This window comes from Macaca thibetana, chromosome 12 (assembly GCF_024542745.1).
Source record: "Macaca thibetana thibetana isolate TM-01 chromosome 12, ASM2454274v1, whole genome shotgun sequence".
Lineage (NCBI taxonomy): Eukaryota > Metazoa > Chordata > Mammalia > Primates > Cercopithecidae > Macaca > Macaca thibetana.
The window spans coordinates 36,357,768-36,379,436 of NC_065589.1; the positions used below are offsets into that span (position 1 = coordinate 36,357,768).

At 43.8% G+C, this 21,669-nt stretch overlaps 1 pseudogene; it reads left to right on the forward strand.

The window, feature by feature from the left end:
• Window positions 1-1,807: 1,807 nt before the first annotated feature.
• Window positions 1,808-18,890, forward strand: LOC126932300 (ATP synthase subunit O, mitochondrial-like; annotated as a pseudogene).
• Window positions 18,891-21,669: the final 2,779 nt, after the last annotated feature.

Genomic DNA, 21,669 nt, shown 5'->3' on the forward strand with positions numbered 1-21,669 from the left:
AATCCCAGCTATTTAAAAGGCTGAGATGGTAGGATTGATTGAGCCCAAGGAGGTGGAGCCTACAATGAGCTGTGATCCCACCACTGCATTCCAGCCTGGGCGACAGAGTGAGACCCAGTCTCTTAAAAAAAAAAAAAAAAAAAAAAAAAACCGCCCCCGGCACAGTGGCTCACACCAGTAATCCCAGCCATGAGGGAGGATCCCTTGAGGTCAGGAGTTTGAGACCAGCCATAGGGAAACTCTGTCTCTATAAAAGATTTAAAAATTAGTAGGGTGTGGTGGTGAGTGCCTGTAGTCCCAGCTACTCGGGAAGCTGATGTAGGAGGATCACTTGAGCCCGGAAGTTCGAGGCTGCAGTGAGCTGTGATCACAACACTGCATGTGCACTCCAGCCTGTGTAACAGAGTGAGACCCTGTCTGAAAAAAAACAAAAAAAGAAAGAAAAGAAAGACTAAATAAGGTAGTCAAAATCACAGAAACAGTAGGAAGAGGTTACCAAAGTCCAGAAAGAGGGAAGGAGAATTAGTGTTTACCGATTATAGACTTTTAGATTTGCAAGAAGAAAAAGTTCCAGGGATTTGTTGCATAATAATGTGAATATACTTAATATTACTGAACTATACGCTTAAAATGGTAAATATGGTAAATTTAATGTTATGTGTTTATTGCTACAAGTTTTAAAATCTTGAAAAGAAAGAAGAGGGAGAACAACGGGCAGACTCGTTTCTAGGGCCTTCACTGTGGGCTCCAAGCTACAGTTCACTATCTTGAAGAAGCAGCAATTTGCTGAGAGAGCATCAGACCCTAAAATTCATGATTTACTAAGAGATACTCAGACTCTCCAAAACCAGTTTTTACACAATTGGCAATGCACCCTATAGCGCAGAATCTGCTGAAACAATGCAAACTATCCAATCCTAAATTTGCGCCATTTGCTTACCTTCCTTTGCCCATTCCTTCCTGAGAAATCCATAATAGTCTGCCAGTGCTTTCCCTCTCTCTACGCCTGCTCATTCTGCTTTTTCACTTCCCTGTGTGGCCCTGTGTGGAATGACCCCCTCCCGTGTCTTGGGGACTGTGAGTATAATAAACTGTGACTTGTTCGTTGGCAATCATTTGTGTGTCTGTGCATTTTACTATACCTGCTCAAAACAAGTCTGGGGCATATTTTGGGGACAATTGGAGCAGCAAGCAGGATATGTGAACACCAGATGGAGATGATGAGTCCATAGAGTGCTCTGGGCTTAGTAATGCGCTCAGCAGAGTGGCCACTGCCCAAGAGGGCACTGCCAGTGTTGGCAGCATGATGGCTACTGCTTGCGTTGTTTTTTATTGGGCATTGCCATGATGTTGCAGCCTAAAGATGGGGAACTGGAAAAGCTGAGTCCCCAGGGAGCTACCGTGGAGAGTGCTGCATACCGTAGCGCAGGCGGCTCCAAGCCCTGCAGAGTGCCGCCGGCGGGATTGCATGCAAGAGTGGCGCGAACCTTTCCAAGACAGGAAGACTGGGGTGTGTGGTCCCATAAAGAATTCCAAGACAGAAAAACTGGGACCTGCATTCACTGAAAGAATCCCAAGATGAAAAGACTGGAGCATATTGTACCCCCAGAGAATTGTAAGATGAGAAGACTGGGGTGTATGATTCCAAGACAAAAAGAGGAAATACAGTACCTCCAAAGAATTCCAAGACAAAAAAACTGGGGCAACTGGAAGTAACCAAGATGTCTCTCAATAGGCGAACATAAATGTTTAAAACTGTGGTACACTGGAAAAAACTGTGGCATACGGTCTCCCAGATAATTCCAAGATGAACCGGGAGTATGGTACCCCAAAGGATTCTAAGATGAAAAGACTGCGGTGCACGGTACTGCAAAGAATGCTAAAACAGTAACACTGGGGCATACGGTTCTCCAAAGACCCCAAAATGAAAAGACTGGGGCATCCATCCCCGAAAACAATTCCAAGACAGATAACTGGGACTTATAGTCCCTGAAATAATTCCAAGATGAAAAGACACTTCCAAGATGACAAGATAATTCCAAGATGACACCGCGAACTATTACGACACAAAAAGATCACAGAGTACAGCACTGCAAATGATCCCAGGATGGAAAGGTTGGGGCATGCGATCTCTTAAAAGATTCCGGGATGAAAAGACTGGGGCATATAGCCCTGCAAATGAGTCCAAGACAAAAAGACTGGGCATAGGGTCTCCGAAAAGATTCCAAGATGGGAAAGACTGGGGCATACGGTGTCCCCAAAGATTCGAAGAGTACAGCCCTGCAAGTGACTCCAAGATGGAAACACTGGGGCACACAGTGCCCCAAAGAATTCCAAGATGAAAGAACTGGGGTGTATGACACTACAAATGATTCCAAGGCAAAAAGACCAGGGAATGGCTGGGCACGGTGGCTCACGCCTGTAATCCAGCACTTTAGGAGACCGAGGCAGGTGGATCATGAGGTCAGGAGATGGAGACCATCCTGGCTAACACAGTGAAACCCCATCTCTACTAAAAATACAAAAAATTAGCCGGGCATGGTGGCAGGTGCCTGTAGTCACAGCTACTTGGGAGGCTAAGGCAGGAGAATCGCTTGAACCTGGGAGCCGAGATCACACCACTGCACTCCAGCCTGGGCGACAGAGCAAGACTCTGTCTCAAAAAAAAAAAAAAAAAAAAAAAAAAAGTGTAGGGAATAAAGCAATGCACATGATTCCAAGATAAAAAGACTGGAGTATATGGTTTCCTGAAAAATTCCAAGATGAAAAGACTGGGGCATATAGTCCCCCAAATAATTCCAAGAGAAAAATAATCAGGAAATACAGCTCTGCAAACGATTCCAAAATTAAAAGACTGGGGAGTATGACACTGCAATGATTCAAAGACAAAAAGACTAGGTAGGGCATACAGTCTCCCAAAAGATTCCAAGATGAAAAGACTGGGGTGTATAATGCCACAAAGAATTCTAAGACAAAAAGATTGGGGCATACGGACTCCCAAAAGATTCCTAGATTAAAAGACTGGGGTGTATAGTCCCCCCAAAGAGTTCCAAGCTGAAAAGATTGGGGCAGACGGCACTGCAAACGATTCCAAGACAAAAAGATTGGGATGTACGATCTCATAAAAGATTCCAAGATGAAAAAACTGGTGAATACAGTCCGCCAAAGAATTCCAAAATGAAAAGACTGGGGCTTAAGCTGCCCCCAAAAATTCCAAGACAAAAAGTCTGGAGCTGCGGCACCGCAAAAGATTCCAAGATGAAAAGACTGGAACGTAGCGTCTCCCAAAAGATTTCATGATGAAAACACTGGCGTGTACAGTCCACCAAAGAATTCCAAGATAAAAATACTAGCGCCTACAACACTGCAAATGACTCCAAGACAAAAGACTGGGGCATATGACACCCCAAAATATTCCAAGATGAAATGACTAGGGCATAGGGCATTGCAAGCGATTCCAAGCCGTAAAAACTGGAGCGTACAATCTCCCAAAACATTCCAAGATGGAAAGACTGGTGAATACCGTATCCCAAATAATCCTACAACAAAAAGACTGGGGCATACGGTCTCCCAAAAGATTCCAAGATGAAAAACGGGTGCGTACAATCCCGCAAAGAATTCTAAGACGAAAAGACCAAGGGTACAATATCCCAAAGGTTTTCAAGACGGAAAGATTGGGGTGTACAGCACTGCAAACAATGCCAAGACAAAAACACTAGGGCAATACGGTCCGCTACAGGATTCCAAGATGAAAAGATTGGGTATACAGTTCCCCAGAGAATTTCAGGACGAAAAGATCAGGGAGTACGGCACTTCAAACAATTGCAAAACAAACAGACCGGGACAGTCGGGCGGGCGCAGTGGCTCACGCCTGTAATCCCAGCACTTTGGGAGGCCGAGGCGGGCAGATCACGAGGTCAGGAGATGGAGACCATCCTAGCCAACATGGTGAAGCCCCATCTCTACTAAAAATACAAAATTTGGCTGGGCATAGTGGCGCATGCCTGCAATCCCAGCGACTTGGGAGGCTGAAGCAGGAGAATCGCTTGAACCAGGGAGGCGGAGGTTGCAGCGAGCCGAGATCAAGCCACTACACTCCAGCTTGGCGACAGACTGAGACTCCATCTCAAAAAAAAAAAAAAAAAAGACGGGAGCATACAGTCTCCCAAATGATTCCAAGACAAAATGACTGGGGCGTATGGCCCCCAAATAATCCCAAGATGAAAACCTAGAGCATCCGGCGCTACTAAAGATCCCAAGACCGGCCGGGTGCTGTGACTCACGCCTGTAATTCCAGCACTTTGGGAGGCCGAGGCGGGCGGATCACCTGAGGTCAGGGGTTTGAGACCAGCCTGACCAATATGATGAAACCCCGTCTCTACTAAAAATAAAAAATTAGGTGGACGTAGTGGCATGCGCCTGTAATCCCAGCTACGCGGAAGGCTGAGGCAGAAGAATCGCTTGAACCCGGGAGGCAGAGGTTGCAGTGAGCCGAGATCGCGCCATTGCACTCCAACCCGGGCAACAACAGCGAAACTCCGTCTCAAAAAAACAAAACAAACAAACAAAAAAGATTCCAAGACAAAAAGACTGAGGCGTATGGTACAGTAAATGATTCCAAGATGAGGAGTGAGGCATAGTGTACTACAAAGAATCAAACGTGAGTAGAGTGCAGCACAAGGTACGGCACACAATAGAGTGCCAAGAAACGTTCGGAGACGCTTAGAGTGCCACCTACTGTCTCACATAGACATCCAGGCCGCAGGCTGTGCTCGGTGGCTCCTGCCTGGAATCCCAGCACTTCCAAGAGGCCGAGTGGGAGGATCGTTCGAGCCCAGGAGTTTGAGACCAGCATGGGCAACAAAACAAGACCCTGTCTCTACAAAAAAAACAAAAAACCAAAAAATTAGCTAGGCATGGTGGTGGATGCCTTTAAGACTAACAACTCAACAGGATGAGGCAGGAGGATCTCTCCAGCCCAAGAGTTCGAGGTTACAGCGAGCTATGATTGCACCACTGCACTCCAGCCTGGGTGACCCTGTCTCATAAGAAAAGAAAAGAAAAACCCATCGGGCAGGGTGGCCCATGCCTGTAACCCCAGCACTTTGGGAGGCTGAGGCAGGAAGATCACTTGAACCCAGGAGTTTCAGACTCACCTGGGCAACATGGCAAGACTTCATCTCTACAAAAAGTCCAAAATTAACTGGGCGTGGTAGTGTGGCCTGTAGTCCCAGCTACTTAGGACACTAAGGTGGGGAGATTGCTTGAGCCAGGGATGTCGAGGCTTCAGTGAACAGTGATTGCACCACTGCACTCCAGCCTGGGCGACTGAGCAAGACCCTATCTCAAAGAAAAAAAAAAAAAAATCCCACCTAGAGACAGCATAGAAGCTGTGCACTTTCCTATGTAGCTTGTCCTGTGCATCACTCCCATCTGGCTGCCTCTGAGTTCTAGCCTTTGTAATAAACTGCAAATATAGGGAGTTAACTATTTTCCTGAGTTCTCCAAGCTGGTCTAGCAAATTAACGAATGTGAGAGGCAGTCATAGGAACCCTGGATTCCTGTTGGCTGTAAGAACAGGTTACAACCCGGCATATGAAATTGGGGCAGTCTTGACTGAGCCCTTGACCTGTGGTGTCTGTACTGTCACCAGATAGAGAAAGAGTCAGAATTAAGTTGATTCACAGGACACTACTTGATGTCCATAGAGAACTGGAAAATTGCTTGCTGTGGGAAAAACTCCTGAATCCTGTGGCAGAAATATTAAGAATACCGTGAAAGTATAGAAAAAAAGTTGTGGCCAGGCACGATGACTCACACCTGTAATCCCAGCACTTTTCAAGGCCAAAGCAGGCAGATCATTTGAGGTCAGGTGTTCAAGACCAGCCTGGCCAACAGGGCAAAACCCCGACTCTACTACAAATACAAACATTAGCCAGGCATGATGGCACACACCTATAATCCCAGCTACTTGGGAGGTTGAAGTATGAGAATTGCTTGAATCAGGGAGGCAGAGTTTGCAGTGAGCCCAGATTGTACCACTGCACTCCAGCCTGAGCCACAGAGCAAGGCTCTGTCTCAAAGAAAAAAAAAAAAAAAAAAGGAAAGAAAAAAAAATGTTGTTTGTCCCATCATATACACAGTCTCTGGCATAATCTATTACTATAATTTCCTTTTCTAGCTCTGGTCCCCTCCAATTCCCTATCTTCCCTCTATTTCTAGTGTCCTTCTAGTTTCTATTTTTTTATTCTCAGCCCAACGTAGATACCAAATATAATGCACTGATCACAGGCACCAGAAAATTTTTTTAGCACAATCAGTTCTCTATTCTTTATCTGTGATCTGGGGAAGAAACCCATGAGTAAACCATTCTAGGTTTGCTGTACAAAGGACACAAAATAATGCATGTAAGTGCCTAACATAGTGTCAGGCTCATAGGAAAAGCTATGCAATAGTAAAAGTGCACAATATCGTTGTTATAACCTTACAGGAATAATCCTTTTATTAGAATGTATTATGAAATATTTCACACAACTAACATGACTATGACTTTGTTGAAACCTGGCAATTTCTTTTTCTTTTTTTCTTTTTTCTTTTTTTTTTTTTGAGACAGAGTTTCCAACTTGTTGCCCAGGCTGGAGTGCAATGGCACGATCTTGGCTCACTGCAACCTCCACCTCCCAGGTTCAAGCAATTCTCCTGCCTCAGCCTCCTGAGTAGCTGGGGTTACACCCAGCTAATTTTGTATTTTTAGTAGAGACAGGATTTCTCCATGTTGGTCAGGCTGGTCTTGAACTTCCAACCTCTGGTGATCCGCCCGCCTCGCCCTCCCAAAGTGCTGGGATTACAGGCATAAGCCACCATGCCCGGTGAAACTTAGCAATTTCTTGGGCTTCTAATAATTTAGTGATCAATGACTCCAATCAGAGAGTTCATTTGATGATATTATTTTAGATTTATGTGAGACTACTGTGAACAACAAAATAATGGTTTCCTGCTGTTACAGTAAAGCTACACTGTGCTCATATTCCTTCCTTGACAAGTGGGACGTGCTGATCCTGTGATAATCTTCTACTAAAGGAGTTAATTTATTTTGCAGCAAATAATTTGTGGAGATGAGTTCATTTCCTGTGATAAATATCAGTACAACATAACCAGGTTACTTGCTATGATCTCACTGAGCTGCTATAATCCAACTGGCTAAAGAACTCATCAACTATATACCTCAGCAAGAAAGAAACCCAGCTTTTCCAAAGAAATTACGTTTGGACACTCTCTTAAGTTTGATAAATACGTTATTTACTGATTGCTTGAGAAAAACATAAAAAGGAAGATACGTGCACGCTGAAGGAAATTACTGAAGAGCAACCCAATCAATACGAGCAGATTCCACTTGCAACACCGAAAAGACAACCTCTTTTAAAAAATCAAGCTTTGCTTATTTAAGGCTGAAAAAAATAAGTGTGACTATTCCTGTAAATATTTGAACAAAAGGACAAAATGGCTGAATACTTGCTACAATCATTTTTTTCCTCTCTGCGTTTTTAATACATTTCTGAGGAAATCTCAAAATGCCACTTTTATACAATGTTTGGGATATTATAATCCCTCCTACAAAATAAGCTGTTTTCAGTGTGTGCTTCACTGAAATTCAGCCCTTCCCATCAACCTCCAAAAATCTAAAAGGAAGACCACGGAGAAACACTGTATTTATACATGAAGTATCATTCCAGAGCAAGGAACCCCTCCCAGACAAGAAAGGAAGAATCATTTCATTCTACTATCTTCTCAAATTTTCCCAGCTTCTTTAGTGCTCATAAAGAACCATAATTAAGTATACGTGTATATGTGCGTTAATAATGATAAAATCATTCCAGAGGTAGATGATTTTACTTTGTATAACATTAATGAAATGAAAGTTCCATTGGGGCAGAATGACAGATAGAACGGCCATGTTTAATGTTATCAATATAGTTGGGTGATAGAATAAATAATCTATATCAACATGACATTTTCCATATGGTAACCAAAAAATTTATTTGACTAAGCTTTTATCTCCTGAACTTGCTGGCAGTTTTGGAACTAAAGAGAAAATCAGCCAGGCACAGTGGCTCACGCCTGTAATCCCAACACTTTGGGAGGTCAAGGTGGGGGTGGATCATGAGGTCAAGAGTTCGAGATCAGCCTGGCCCAGATAGTGAAACCCCGTCTCTACTAAAAAATACAAAAATTAGCCAGGCGTGATGACAGGCACCTGTAATCCCACCTACTCGGGAAGCTGAGGCATGAGAATGACTTGAACCCGGGAGGCGGAGATTGCACTGAGCCAAGATTGCTCCATTGCAACTCTAACCTGGGTGACAGAGCAAGACTCTGTCTCAAAAAAAAAAAAAAAGAGAGAGAAAATCGCCAGCTCTTCTAAAGGGTAAGTGGTACTTTTAGATGTTACTTCCCTAAACGAACTCTACCCTGCCTCCACAAACCTATGCCCCAGCCTAAATCAGGGCCCCTACTCTAAGCTCCTCACTTAGAGCAACTATGATTATGTATGTGGAGGCTTATTTGAAGAATGTCTGTCTCCGCCAGCAGCCTGTGGTTTTGCTTACCTTCACACTCCCAGAGCCTAGCACAGTGCCTGGCAAACTGTAGGGCTCAAGAGTATTTACTGAAGGAAAGACTATTCAGTAGGTTTTGATAAAGGCATTCCTGTGTCTGGGCTTCTTGGCAATAACTATTTTGTCTGAGAAGACAAACGTGAACTGGAGAAGAGAATTTAAGTTCTTAATTATCATCAAATCAATTCCTGTTTCAGTTCTTCTTTATTTATTTATTTATTTTTTTGAGACAGAGTCTCGCTCTGTCACCCAGGCTGGAGTGCAGCGGCAAGATCTCAGCTCACTGCAAGCTCCAAGCTCCGCCTGCCAGGTTCACGCCATTCTCCTGCCCCACCCTCCTGAGTAGCTGGGACTACAGGCAGCCGCCACCTGCCTGCCACCAAGCCTAGCTAATTTTTTTGTATTTTTAGTAGAGACGGGGTTTCACTATGTTAGCCAGGATGGTCTCAATCTCGTGATTCACCTGCCTCGGCCTCCCAAAGTGCTGGGATTACAGGCCTGAGCCACCGTGTCCGGCCCCTCTTTTTTTTTTTTTTTTTTTTTTTTTTTTAACCTAAAGCGTTAAAAGAATATTGAGTACCTAGAAAAGCCAGGCCCACTCCTGAGAGGTGTGTTCAATCTGTTCAGCCACTTCCTTACTTCCTTAGACCAGCACTTCTGATTGATAACAGGTTTCATTTCCAGGAAAAGATGATGAGATTTTTCTCTAAACCACTATGAGGAGTTCACTATAGTTCACTATAAACCATTGTCACTGTCATATGTTGTTTATCCTTAAAACCAGTTGACCTAACTCCACTCAAAGGAAGCAAGTACCAACCACATCTAATTATATAAGTCGCATTTAACACACACAGTAATACTAAGCATTTCCTGAGTACTTGTGAAGTACAGTACAATGCTAAACAACTTCACGTGCATTGCCATATTTAACTCTCACAAGAATCCTGGGAGGTACTGTTATTATTTCCACAAGGCTAAGAGAGCTTTGTCACTTAGCAAAAGTGGTGAAGATCAGACTAAACATCTAGGTCTGTCTGACCTCAGGGTCTTCCTTCTTAACCCCTATACACACAGTCTCTCTGAGTAATGATCTGTTAAGGTGTTCATCTCCCTTACTAAACTGAGAAAGTCAAGGGCAAGAAATATATTTTACTCATCCTTGTATCTCAGCAAGGAACAGAGGACTGAAAACATAATAGGTGCTCAATGAATGTCTAGTGAAGAAGAAGGAAGTGATTTTTCAGTCATCAAAATGATGCTATGTTTAGTAGGGTTTTAATGTTACATATACTGAATTATATTATGTATGGAAATAAAATATGAAATAAGACAAATTGCATGTAATAAGTCAAATATTATATATATAAATATATATAGCACTTCTTGAGTTATTTTTTTATTTTTTTGAGACAGGGTCTCTCACCCTGTCGTCCAGGCTGAGGGCAGTGGCACGATCACAGCTCACTGTAGCCTCAACCGTCTGGGCTCAAGTGATCCTCCCACTTTAGCCTCCCAAGTAGCTAGGACTACAGGCACACACCACCACACCTGGATAGGTTCTGATTTTTTGGAGAGACAAGGTCTTGCTATATTGTCCAGGCTGGTCTCGGACTTCTGGATGTGAGCAATCCTCCTGCTTTGGCCTCACAAAGTGCTGAGCTTACAGGCATGCCATCGCACCTGGTATATATAACTATTTTTATGAAATTATTAATCCATGTTTTATGTCAAAGCATAAAACACTGCCAGTTTGTTAGGTCAAAAATGGTCAAGATCAAATACCAGCACTTTTACATGGCACAAGCTAATTTTTTTTAAAAGCTCTGTCAACTCTCAGTTATATAATTAAGTAAAATTCTCCAGTGCCAGATTTTTCCACTCAACTAGAGGTTTATCATTATAAACTATTAAAGAGAAAGTTTCATAAAAAATTAAGGATATCATAGCTATAAGCACTTTCTTCTGGGTTCAATAATCTAACTTTCATCCAACTTTGTATTTTATTATTTTTCATGCCATTAGGGACAACTTGGTCCTAATGAAAATTCAAGCAGGCACATATATATTACACATGGCTTGGATTCTCCATCTTTTTAAGCTGCCAGATTGCCTATCTCCTTTCAAACTCCTTCTCAATGAAGTCTCTTCTTTTTTAGATTAACTCAACCTTTATCCCATGCCCTGACCCACCCCCAATGTTCCTCAAGCACATTCATAATGATATTTCACATGTTTATAGTGATCACCTTTTGCTGAATATTGCTCTCTATTATATCCAATTATGTAAACCATTTGAAATGGAGGAACTATACCCAGCTCATTCAGTTATTATACTAGGTGACTGACTCGTTGAGTTGGAAGATTAACTTTTTTTCTTTTTTTGTGTAAAAAGAAACATAAAATTAGCACTTCAGACAGTGACCCTGGATGACATTTTAAGTACATATGAGCTCTGCTTTGCTTCTACATGATACCTGAGGGAGGACTATGACCTCTCCTTATTGAATTCCTTATGCGCTAAACTTTATAAAACGCATTACTTTCTTGGGCCAGGCACAGTGGCTCATACCTGTAATCCTAGTGCTTTGGGAGGCCAAAGCAGGATGATGGCTTTGGGCCGGGAGCTTAAGACCAGCCTGGGCAACATAGTGAGACCCTGTCTCTATAGAAACATAGTGGGGCATGGCAGCATGTGCCTGTAATCCAAGCTACTCAAGAGGCTGAGGCAAAGAGATCGCTTGAGCCCGAGAATTCAAAGCTGCAGTGAGCCAAGGTCACACTACCGCACTCCAGCCTGGTGGCAGAGCAAGACCCTGTCTTCATTTCCCCTTACTTGAAACTTTGTCATCTAGGGATTGCCAGTGATACCAACAAGGCCTCCTGTTTTTTGGTGTTCCAAGAATACATACTTAATCCACTGGTGGGCCTCTGTGGAGTTTTAAAACTCCATTCAATGCAAAGTCCACTTGGGAACTTCCTGGTCCTAGTTGAGTTGAACACAGTTGTACTATCTGGCCTGGTTAAATTCTGAAATCCTACATGTAGATCAGCAACACCGACATTACTGGTTTTAAGAATTAAAGAGACTTCATTGCTGGTCTGAGTTAGACGTGGATTTCAAAGAGGATAGTAATCAACAGTGTTGTCGAGAATAGCACAGTGAAAAATGTAAAGGTCTATGCAAATATATTTTGCTTGTAACCTGACATTTTCCCAGTTCCCAGTGTGTACAAATGAGGCAGTATTTAGAATTGTAACTCAGGATTCATTGGGGTGACCCCACTGGCTGGTCCATTGCCCACTGTGTTTGCCCAACAAGTACATCACACTTTCTTATTTGTAAACTGAGATTAGAGGTGCCTTCAAGTGACAATATGTTGTGATTCAATAACATCCTTCTAAAAACATGATGTTGACACTTCAGAATTAACATTACAACACTTGGAAACCTTTCATTCAATAGCTCTGGTGGTATTACTTTTTTTTTTTTTTTAATTTGAGACAGAGTCTTGCTCTGTCACCCAGGTTGGAGTGCAATGGCTTGGCTCACTGCAACCTCTGCCTCCCGGGTTCAAGCAATTCTCCCGCCTCAGCCTCCTGAATAGCTGGGATTACAGGCGCCCGCCACCATGCCCGGCTAATTTTTGTATTTTTATTAGAGGGGGGGGTTTCACTATGTTGGTCAGGCTGGTCTCAAACTAATCTCAGGTGATCCACCCACCTCAGCCTCCCAAAGTGCTGGGATTACAGGCATGAGCCACTGCACCCAGCCAGAATTACTTTTTTTTTTGAGACGGAGTTTTACTCTTGTTGCCCAAGCCAGAGTGCAATGGTGCGATCTCGGCTCACTGCAACCTCCACCTCCCAGGTTCAAGCGATTCTCCTGCCTCAGCCTCCCAAGTAGCTGGGATTACAGGCACACGCCACCATGCCTGGCTAATTTTTTGTATTTTTAGTAGAAACGGGGTTTCACCACGTTAGCCAGGCTGATCTCAAACTCCTGACCTCAGGTGATCCACCCCCCTCAGCCTCCAAAAGTGCTGGGATTACAAGCATGAGCCACAGCACCCAGTCCAGAATTACTATTTTTAAAAATCAAAAGTAACCTTAAGTTGCTTTCATCACCCCTATTTTCATCCTGCACTACTGTGCCTTCTTTCCGGAAGAAACTAGCCTACGGTATAACCAGCATATTTTGTTGTCCTACTGACTTGTGAGCTCATGTTCCCAACCATTTGCCAGGTTTAGTTTGTAAAAAGGATGACGAGGAGAAGGTTATAAATAATTGGTTCTGTTCCTGGCTGAAAAGCCATCTGTTTCCCATTTGTGGTTTGGGGTAATTCACTATCTCCAGCATTCTACCTTTTAGATTAGGTAGAAAGAGAAAGTCCATTCTCAGATACATTTTTTATAAAGTTAGCACCATAACAACAACTTAGATAAGCTCATTTTATATCCAGTTGTAGTTGAAGCTTCACAATACCCTGGCGTCACTGATTTTATTGAATTGTATTTGGGTAACAGGTGTGGGAAGGCATGGCTAAATTTTACGCAGAATTTGTGCCTTTGAGAAATAGATATTTGCTATTGGTTTATGGTAAGTAATATAAAATATAAAAGTTCTTTGTTCTTGTAAGTTGTGAGCTTATGTGTGATTTTTAACTTTTTTTTTTTTTTGAGATGCAGTTTTGCTCTTGTCGCCCAGGCTGGAGTGCAATGGCATGATCTCGGCTCACTGCAACCTCTGCCTCCTAGGTTCAAGCGATTCTCCTGCCTCAGCCTCCCGAGTAGCTGGGATTACAGGCGCGCACCACCACACCTGGCTAGTTTTGTATTTTTAGTAGAGACGGGGTTTCTCCATATTGGTCAGGCTGGTCTCGAACTCCCCACCTCAGGTGATCCACCCGCCTCAGCCTCCCAAAGTGCTGGGATTACAGGTGTGAGCCACCGCACCCAGCCAATTTTTAACATTTTTAAATTTTTAAATAATTTTAGAACACTCTAATCTGTGTTTAATTTTTTAAGGATATTGTGAAGTTACTTATATATTAAGCCTACACAATTGTTGGAACAAAATATTGTTGTTTCTGCTAGAAAAACTTGTCAGTGTTCTAATGATGGGGTCCTGTTCTCTGATATTTGTCTACTGCTTTAAAAACACAGCAAAGAAAAAAAGAAGGAAGGTAGGCAGGCAGGCAGGAGGGGAGAAAGAGAAAAAAGAAAAAAAAGAGAAAGAAAAAGACTACACGAAAAGAAGGATGATAGAAATATAATAAAATAAAACTCAGCCTTAGTAAGTCACAAAAGAGATGCTTAATGGAAAAAGAATAAAAAGCAAACCTAGTACTTGCCAGATATTTTCTAAATATTATTTAATAATGCACACAACAAACCATAAAATGAAAATTAGTATTACTATTTTAACTGTGAGTAAATTGAAACTCAGAAAGTTAAGTAGCTAACTCCAGGTCACATAGAGAGAAAGACACCGGGTAGGGGTCCAGTTTCAGGTGTAAATGACTTCAAAGCTGCCCTACTCTGTGTACCTCAATTAAAGATGACTCAACTCAAGCTTAGGACTCGTGGTGACTCCCAATGTGAAAGGCTGGATGCTTTACTTACATAGCAGAACCCTCCATTTCAGTTGCATCTGTCCATTTTTGCTCTGATTCATCCATGCCTGTGAACATCTGGAAGGCCTTGGAGCAGTTCCTGCCAGAAATCTGTTTGCATGAGTCAATGAGGAGCCTCCTGAGAGAAAATTGATCCTAAGGGGAAAAAAGTAGGGATATTAACATTTGTCCAATTACAAAGTCCTCAGAGTGAAGGAAGGAGCAGAGGAAACTGGTTCTAAACAGTAAGGGGCAAGGCTACATATCAATGCTGGAAGATGCTGGTACACATGCAGCCCAGCTTTCCTATCATATCTCTAACAGGCATGTGGGAGGGCGGCAGCCCCCCAACCCCCAAGACAGACCACAGACCAAAGCATTGTTCTGACCCTATGAAAGTACCTGTTTATGGGTGAGAGGAAGGTTCAGATCCTAGTGGAGGAACTAGCAGGAGTGCCTGGAATAGAGCCCATATCCCAGGCATTGAAGAAGAAGAGGAAATAGATGCTGGAGGAGGGTTAGAAGTGCTGGGCAGAAGCTGGACATGGTGGCTCATGCCTGTAATCCCAGCACTTTGGCAGGCTGAGGTGGGAGGATCACTTGAGGCCAGGAGTTCGAGACCAGCCTGGCCAACATGGTGAAACCCCGTCTCTACTAAAAATACAAAAATTAGCCAAGTGTGGTGGTGGGCGCCTGTAATTCCCGCTACTCGGGAGGTTAAGGCGGGAGAATCGCTTGAACCCGGGAGGCAGAGGTTACAGTGAGCCGAGATGGCACCACTGCACTCCAGCCTGGGCAACAGAGTGAGGCCCTGTCTCAAAAAAAAAAAAAGTGCTGGGCAGGAATGTTGGCTCTCAGAGAAGATAGCCCAGAGTAGGAGAGGGAGAAAATGGCTAAAGCCGTCTTTTAATTAGCCAGTTTGATGTTAAGGAAATGTAAGCCACCCCTAGTGAGTCCATGAAATGGATCTAGTCTTCTGCTCAACTGGGAGTAGGAGCCAGTAACATCCACGCGAAATGCATACATGATTTCATTTAATACTTACTGTAACCTAATAAAGTCTCAGTGTTGCCACCTCCAATTTATAGAGTTATTTTTAAAAGAAATGAGGTTCAAAAAGGATTAACAACTTTCTAGACTTACAAAAAAAGAAGTAGTTATGTTAATAAGAGGTTGTTATGTCAGCAACATGGCAGTATAAAAAAACCTGAATTATCCTTCCCCCTCCCCTCCACATACTGATTCAACAAAAATTCATTGACAAATTCCCTTTGCGGAAGATCAGAAACTACCTGAAAGGCTCCTGCACCCCCAGAAAATGCTACATCAGACTCACCGAAGCCAGTAAGGAGACTCGGGACATTCTCTCATCGGAGACCCTGCCCCTAACCCCGTGCCGTATGACCATGAGAAGATCCCCTCACTCCCAAGCTTCCACCAGAGGAGGGGAAAGGTTGGTGTTTGTGTCCAGCACCTCAACTCTTGTGAGAGGACTTCCCAAAAAACTAGCTATATTTTGCCAGTCCTGGAAGTCTCATGATCGGTTACAGTTTGGATACCAAGGGGAGAATGGAGGTGGAGTCTCTGGCTGATAGGCGCCATTGGCCCTTCCCCTCACACAGCACAGAGTTTGTGGATAAAAAAAGTCCAGTTCTCAGCTTTTCCCAGGGGAGAAAGAGTTGGCCCAGAACCCCCGCTTATCAAAAAGAAAAAGACAGAAAGTGTTGACAAGGATGTGGAACTCCTGCATGCTGTTGGTAGGAATGCAAAATGATGCAGCCACTGTAGAAAACAGTTTGGAATTTCCTCAAAAAATTAAAAATAGAACTATCATGTGATCTAGCAGTCTCACTTGTGGGTACATATCCAAAAGAATTGAAATCAGGATCCCAAAAAGATGTCTGTACCCCTGTGTTCATTTCATCATTATTCACAATAGCCAAGATGGCTATGGAAACAACCTAAATATCCATTGAAGGATGAATGAATAAAGAAAATGTGGGGCCAAGAGCAGTGGCTCATGCCTGTAATCTCATCACTTTACGAGGCCAAGGTGGGCGGATCACCTGAGGTCAGGAGTTTGAGACCAGCCTGGCCAATATGGTGAAACCCTGTCTCTACTAAAAATACAAAAATGAGCCAGGCATGGTGGCATGCAACTGTAGTCCCAGCTACTAGGGAGGCTGAGGAAGGAGAATCACTGGAACCTGGGAGGCAGAGATTGCAGTGAGCCGAGGTCATGCTACTGCACTCCAGCCTGGGTGACAGAGCAAGACTCCATCTCAAAAAAAAAAAAAAAAAGGCCAGCCGCAGTGGCTCAAGCCTGTAATCCCAGCACTTTGGGAGGCCGAGGCAGGCGGATCATGAGGTCAGGAGATGGAGACCATCCTGGCTAACATGGCAAAACCCCGTCTCTACTAAAAATACAAAAAAATTAGCCGGGTGTGGTGGCGGGCGCCTGTAGTCACAGCTATTCGGGAGGCTGAGGCAGGAGAATGGCATGAACCCAGGAGGTGGAGCTTGCAGTGAGCTGAGATCGCGCCACCACTCCCCCCGGGGGACAGAGCAAGACTCCGTCTCAAAAAAAAAAAAAATGTTGTTGACATTTTTAAATGGTTGTTTAAAAAAACAAAAACAAATAGCAACAAAAAGAAGAAGACTATGTCACAGAGACTGTATATCAGATCAGTGGCCTGTTAGGAACCAGGTAGCATAGCAGGAGGCAAGTGGCAGGCGAAGAGAGCATTACCACCTGAGCTCTGTCTCCTGCCAGATCTATTAGATTCTCATAGGAGTGCAAACTCTATTGTGAACTGCACATGCAAGGATCCAGGTTGTGCACTCCTTATGAAAATCTAATGCCTGATGATCTGAGGTGGAACTGTTTCATCCTGAAACCATCTCCCCCATACCCTCATCCATGGAAAAATTGTCTTTCACGAAACCAGTCCCTGGTACTGAAAAGGTTGGGGACAGCTGCTATATGTGGTCCACAAAGCCTAAAATCTTTACTATCTGGCCCTTTGCAGAAAGTTTCCTGACCCCTATTAGATCTTTATGACCTGACATGGAAAGATTTCTAAGCAAAGTTATGGACTAGCATTAGCATATTTATGTTTTAAAAAATTCTTAGATATGTGTACATACCTCTATATACATATGCAGGCACAGACAAAAGATTGAACCAATAGCTGGTAAACTGCTGTCAGTGACTCCTGCTGGGAAGCAATGTGGGAACTGAGTGGGTCGGGATGTTTATTTTTTATTCTACAGATTTGTTCTGTTCTTGTCTTCTACAAAGAGAATATATCTATGTATTACTTTTCTGTTTTGTTTGTTATTGTTGTTTTTGTTTTGAGACAGGGTCTCATTCTGTCACCCAGGCTGGAGTGCAATGGCACAATCACAGTTCACTGCAGTACTGACCTCATGGACTCAAGCAATCCTTCCACCTCAATCTCCTGAGTAGTTGAGACTATAGACATGCACCACCATGACTGGATAATTTTTATATTTGGTTTGTTTGTTCATTTGAGATGGAGTTTTACTCTGTCGCCTAGGCTGGATTACAGTGGCACGATCTTGGCTCACTGCAACCTCTGCCTCCCAGGTTCAAACAATTCTCCTGTCTCAGCCTCCTGAGTAGCTAGGACTACAGATGCATGCCACCGCTCCTGGCTAATTTTGGTATTTTTAGCAGAAATAGGGTTTCACCATATTGGTCAAGCTGGTTTTGAACTCGTGACCTCAAGCGATCCACCCACCTTGGCCTCCCAAAGTGCTGGGATTACAGGCATGAGCCACCACACCCGGCCTTAATTTTTGTATTTTTTATAGAGACAGCATCTTGCTATGGTGCCCAGGCTGGTCTCAAACCCCTGGGCTCAAGCAATCCTCCCACCTCTGCCACCCAAAGTGCTGGGATTATAAGTGTGAGCCACCACACCCAGGCTATATATTACTTCTATAATTAAAAAATAGTAAAAAGGTGCCCGGGAGATGATGGCCACCCTCCAGCAGTGTCTAGGCTCTCCCTGCAGGTGCAATGCTTCAGTACATCTGTGGTCAGACCATTGCCAAGCCTGTAAGGCTTCAGTTCAGGTATACAGTATTGAAGGTCTCTATGCCATGGCTCTTCATTCTGCTGCATCGAAACAGAATAAGCTGGAGCAAGTAGAAAAGGAGCTGTTGAGAATAGCACAAATCCTGAAGGAACCCAAAGTGGCTGCTTCTATTTTGAACCCCTATGTGAAGCGTTCCGTTAAAGTGAAAAGCCTAAATGACATCACAGCCAGAGACGTTCTCTTCCCTCACAACCCCGATCAGTTTGCTTGCTGAACATGGTCACTGAAGCAATACCCAAGGAGTCATTTCTGCCTTTTCTACCATGATGAGTGTCCACCGTGGAGAGCTACCTTGCACAGTGGCCACTGCATCTCCTTTAGAGGAAGCCACACTCTCTGAATTAGAGAATTCTAATTCTCTAATTCTAAATCTCTTCAGGAGATTCCTAAGTCAAGGCCAAGTATTGAAATTGGAGGGTAAGACTGATCTGTCAATCATAGGTGGAATGATTGTGTGCATTGGAAAGAAATATGTTGACATGTCTGCCAAGACCAAGATTCAGAAGTTGAGCAGGGCTATGCAAGATGTTGTCTAAAAGTGTTGGTTTTCTGCCATCACTGAAAATTCTTAAACTTGGAGCAACAATAAAAAGCTTCTGGAACAGAAAAAATAATAAAAATACTACTTGGACAAAATAATGAACAATAATCTTTAGCCCTTCAAATTTCTACTTTTTGGCCAGGCATGGTAGCTCACGTCTTTTTTCCCAGCCCTCTGGGAGGCTTGAGGCGGATGGATCACTTGAGGTCAGGAGTTCAAAACCAGCCTTGTCAACATGGTGAAATTCTGTCTCTGCTAATAATACTTGCACAAAAACTACTAGAATACACATGGCAGATTAACATTCAATATCTATCTTATCTCTTCCTAGGATGCTTTCTTATATTGAAGAAGATGGAAGATTAAAGAAAAAAAATTATACATATTTCAGACTCCCGGCCGGGCGCGGTGGCTCAAGCCTGTAATCCCAGCACTTTGGGAGGCCGAGACGGGCGGATCACGAGGTCAGGAGATCGAGACCATCCTGGCTAACACGGTGAAACCCTGTCTCTACTAAAAAATACAAAAAACTAGCCGGGCGCGGTGGCGGGCGCCTGTAGTCCCAACTACTCGGGAGGCTGAGGCAGGAGAATGGCGTGAACCCAGGAGGCGGAGCTTGCAGTGAGCTGAGATCCGGCCACTGCACTCCAGCCTGGGCGGCAGAGCGAGACTCCGTCTCAAAAAAAAAAAAAAAAAAAAAATTAAAGAGTTAGCCAGGCATGGTGGTGCACACTTGCAGTCCCAGCTACTTGGAAGGCTGAAGTTGGAGCCTGGAGTTGAAGGCTGCAGTGAGTTGTGATTGTGCCATTGAACTCCAGCTTGAGTAAAAGAGTAAGACTCTGTCTCAAAATAACAATTTTTAAAAAATGGTCACAGAGGCATGTGGTTTCTCTGGGGTAGGAATAGCAGCATTCAGGCACTAGCTCCTCTGTCAAGGAGCAGGCTACAGCAGGTACAGCTCCATTCTGAAGCTGGTCATTGTGGAGACAAGTTTCTACTCATGACGGCTTCCTGATTGGATCAGTGATGGTATGACTTCATGGCCAACAACTGTTACGGCAGCTTCCCCATTCAGCAAATGCTTTCCTGACAAGAGAATATGCAGCAGCTTCCTTGGTGTTCTGATTCTGCAGTGTGGCTTTGAGAATCATTTCTGAATACTCTGCCTAGAATCTGTTTCTTTAGTCCTTCAAATTTCTACTTTTCGGCCGGACCTGGTGGCTCACGCCTGTAATCCCGGCACTCTGAGAGGCTTGAAGCAGATGGATCACTTGAGGTCAGGAGTTCAAGACCAGCCTTGCCAACATGGTGAAATCTTGTCTCTACTAAAAATACAAAAATTAGCCAGGCGTGGTGGTGGGCACCTGTAACCCCAGATATTCAGAAGGCAGAGGCAGGAGAACAGCTTGAATCCAGGAGGCAGAGGTTGCAGTGAGCCCTGATTGTGCCACCTGGGCACAATTGTACACCAGCCTGGGCAACAGAGCAAGACTCTGACTCAAAAAAAAAAAAATCAACTTTTCTATAGCTTGAGTAGATTCTGTTCTCTAAAAGTGAACCCTAATCAATACAGCAACCTAAGTCCTATAACAAAGAGTTATGAGAGGAAAGAAGGAATTCCAAGGAGGTCACATACATTCTTTCTAATCCTCACAGCAACATAGGAGGTAGGACTCTTATTTTAGAGAAGGCAAAACAAAACACAGGAGATAAAGTTCCTGAATCAGTGTCATATAATTACTAACTAGCAGAACAGGGACTCAAACCTATATCCGAGTATCAAACCCATTTCCATACACACAAAAGCATATATGTCAGCTTGGCAATATGATCCTCAGGCTCATGATGGAGGTGGTGGTGGTGGTGGTTGTTTCTGTTACCACTGAAGTACAAATGCACTCATGAACAGCAACAGGACAGAGGTTAAATGTTGGTAGATTTATGTGACCCAGGGTATTTCTCTTTTGAGTATACTCGGCTGGGCATGGTGGCTCAAGCCTGTAATCCCAGCACTTTGGGAGGCCGAGGCAGGTGGATCATGAGGTCAGGAGATCGAGACCATCCTGGCTAACACGGTGAAACCCTGTCTCTACTAAAAAGACAAAAAATTAGCCGGGCATGGTTGTGGGCACCTGTAGTCCCAGCTACTTGGGAGGCTGAGGCAGGAGAATGGCGTGAACCCGGGAGGCAGAGCTTGCAGTGAGCCGAGATCGTGCCACTGCATCCCAGCCTGGGCAACAGAGCGAGACTCCGTCTCAAAAAAAAAAAAAAAGTATACTCAAGGCTTTTAATCTTTGGGGGTCGGGGGGGGGCACGTCACAAACTCAACCACTGACAATCTGATGAAACTACAAATCTTTTATCCAGAAAAAGTTCACACTCAATTTTAAGGAGTTTATGTACCCAAGTAAATAACACATTCAATAAATGTTATTGAGTTTCACCGAGTCCTAACGTTGTAATAATTTGTATGATCTTTTTTATTTTTTGAGACAGAATCTCACTGTTGCCCAGGCTGGAGTGCAGTGTCGTGATCACAACTCACTGCAGCCTCAACCTCCTGGCTCAAGCAATCCTCCCATATCAGCCTCCTAAGTAGCTAGGACCAGAGGTGCATGCGTCACAACACTCGGCTAATTTTTTTAAATTTTTTGTAGAGATGGGGTTTTGCTATGTTGCCCAGGCTGGTCTTGGACTCCTGGGCTCAAGTGATCCACCCACCTCAGCCTCCCAAAGTGCTGGGATTACAGGCATGAGCCACCACACATGGCCGT